The sequence below is a fragment of the Trichosurus vulpecula genome, chromosome 8 (assembly GCF_011100635.1).
Source record: "Trichosurus vulpecula isolate mTriVul1 chromosome 8, mTriVul1.pri, whole genome shotgun sequence".
NCBI classification, from domain to species: Eukaryota; Metazoa; Chordata; class Mammalia; order Diprotodontia; family Phalangeridae; genus Trichosurus; species Trichosurus vulpecula.
In genome coordinates this window covers 7613359-7615693 of record NC_050580.1, presented here as the reverse complement: position 1 = coordinate 7615693, position 2335 = coordinate 7613359, and the positions used below count along the sequence as shown (strand labels likewise).

Below are 2335 nucleotides of genomic sequence, written 5' to 3'. Positions count from 1 at the left end.
ACTGGACCTGGAGTCAGGGAGATCTGAGTTCAATTCTAGCCTCATTACCTAGAGCTGCTTTAGTTTTCCCATCTATGAAATGGGCTTAATAGAACTTGCTTCCCAGTGTTGCTGTGAGGATCAGGTGAGACAGTATTTATGAAATGCTTGGCAAACTTTAAAGCACCATGTCAATGCTATTTTGATAAATGATTATTAGTAGTAGTGCTATCATGGATTGATCAGGCTGTCTAGATCTATGACTTGCCAGTAAGACGTCATGTTGGGCCACCCTCCAAAAACGTGACAAGTAACTCCAAGGAGCAGACAGACCCCTGAGCTGAGCCTCTGACATTTGTGCACACTGTGGTAAATATTGGTCATGGGGGGCCCTGAAGTCATAATAAATGCCTTTGTGACGGACTTGATTCTAAATTATTTCTTGACATTTCGACCAAAACAAACAGCTTAGGTAATGGATCTGATGGCAGTGCTCTGCATGTGTGCAGGTTTGATAAATCTCTGGCTAAGAGGACCTCCATGAACAAGGGATTCCCCCCAGGCCTGGGAAGAAGATTGTATGTTAAATAAATTAATATGGGGGGGTAGGGCTCAGGTCTGGGTTGGGGTGCATGGTCCTGCTTCAACCTTGATCACTGTGCGCTCAGCCTGAGAATAATGGTCTCCTTGGGTTTTGCGTCTTGGACTGGACCACACTAAATAAACTTCATCACAGAAATGACTTTATGGTCGTTTTGCTTTCTAATGGGAATATTGACTCAAGAAAGCTGGGGAGGGCTGGGAAGAAAGAGAAGGGAAAGGAAGGAATGTGTAAGGCTCTGGAGCAAAAGAGGAGTCCATTTTTCCTCTTTTGGATTTGCTGGCCATTGGGGCCTCCTTTCCTCTGCCTTTCCTTCAAGGCTAAAAAGGAGGGAGATATGTCCCCTGACCACCATGGAAATATGGGAAACATCTCCTTCCATGCCTTCTTATCAAATCAGCCTCTCCTTTGGAAGCAGCAGGAGCTTCTGTATCCCCAGAGACCAGCATAGTACCAGACACATAGTAGGTGCTTAATAAATGCCCAAGGCAGGAGGTGTGTCTGACTACCTCATCCCCAGTCATGTCACTCTTCAAGGGCCTTTTATTTTTCACAGGTGTTGCTAGAAGTCAGTCAATATGTGGAGACAGCCACAGTGGGGAAACAAACTGAGCCAATGTAAATTAAGTACTTTGACAAAAGCCTCTCAGATTATGCTGATATCATGTTCACCAAGACCAGAAGTTTAGTTCATCTGCTTCTGCAGCTATAATAAAAACATGGGAACATCCGGAAAATTCTGAGTAACTTCTCACAGGTGCTCACATCCTCAGCCCCATTTGTTTTGTGTGCATTGGGTATATCCTCAGTTAGATCTATGTTGCTTTCCTGAGTAAGCTTCTTTTTTGGGGGGAGGGGGAAGGATGCTTTTACTAGCAGAGCGGCTTGTCTGGCCATGGAGAATACTCTAGCGCTCACATTTACACTAGCACCCACACCCGTACCCACACCCACACCCACACCCTCCCACCACCAGTGTGGAGGGGCTCAGAACTTCTGGAATTGCTTCTTGGTGCCAGCTGCCTTGGTGACCTTCAGTACGTTGAACCTCACACTCTTGCTGAGGGGCCTGCACTCACCCAGGGTCATAATGCCTCCAATCTGGATGTCTTAGAAGTAGGGTGACAGGTGCACGGAAGTGTTCTTGTGGCTTTTCTCGAATTGGTTGTATTTTCGGATGTAATACAGGTGGTTCCGGCGGATGATGATGGTCCTTTGCGTCTTCATCTTGCTTGCCACACCAGACAAGATCCTGCCTCCGATGGAGACATTGCCGGTGAAGGGACACTTCTTGGTGGTGTATGTGTAGGTGCCTTCGATGGCCTCCTCGGGGATCTTGAAGCCCAGTTCCATGTTCTTGGAGTATCGGGGCAGCTTCTCTTTGGCTGTGTCCCCGAGCAGCACCCCCTTCTTGTTCTGGAAGCTGGCTGACCACCTGTGATAGGCAAGCTCCATCTGGATGTCTGCCATGCTGCCTCTCTGCTGGACTCTTGCTCCTCTTCTCCCGGACGAACCGATGGAAGGAGACCCCAGACTGTAAGCTCCTTGAGAGCAGGGATTGTTGCCTTTTTGTCTTTGTATCCCCAGTAACTGGCAGTACTATGGAAGGTATTTAAGAAATTACTGGGCAACAATATAAAAATCCATGTATTGTCTTATTTCCAAACTTTGGATTGTCAAAGTTTACTAGGTTAGAAAATGTGATATGATTTTCTTTGAATATCTGTCACTGAAAATAATAATGATAACAGTAAT

At 46.3% G+C, this 2335-nt stretch overlaps 1 pseudogene; it reads right to left on the bottom strand.

Moving 5' to 3' along the window:
• Nucleotides 1–1567: 1567 nt before the first annotated feature.
• LOC118830033 lies at nt 1568–2050 on the bottom strand (annotated as a pseudogene).
• Nucleotides 2051–2335: the final 285 nt, after the last annotated feature.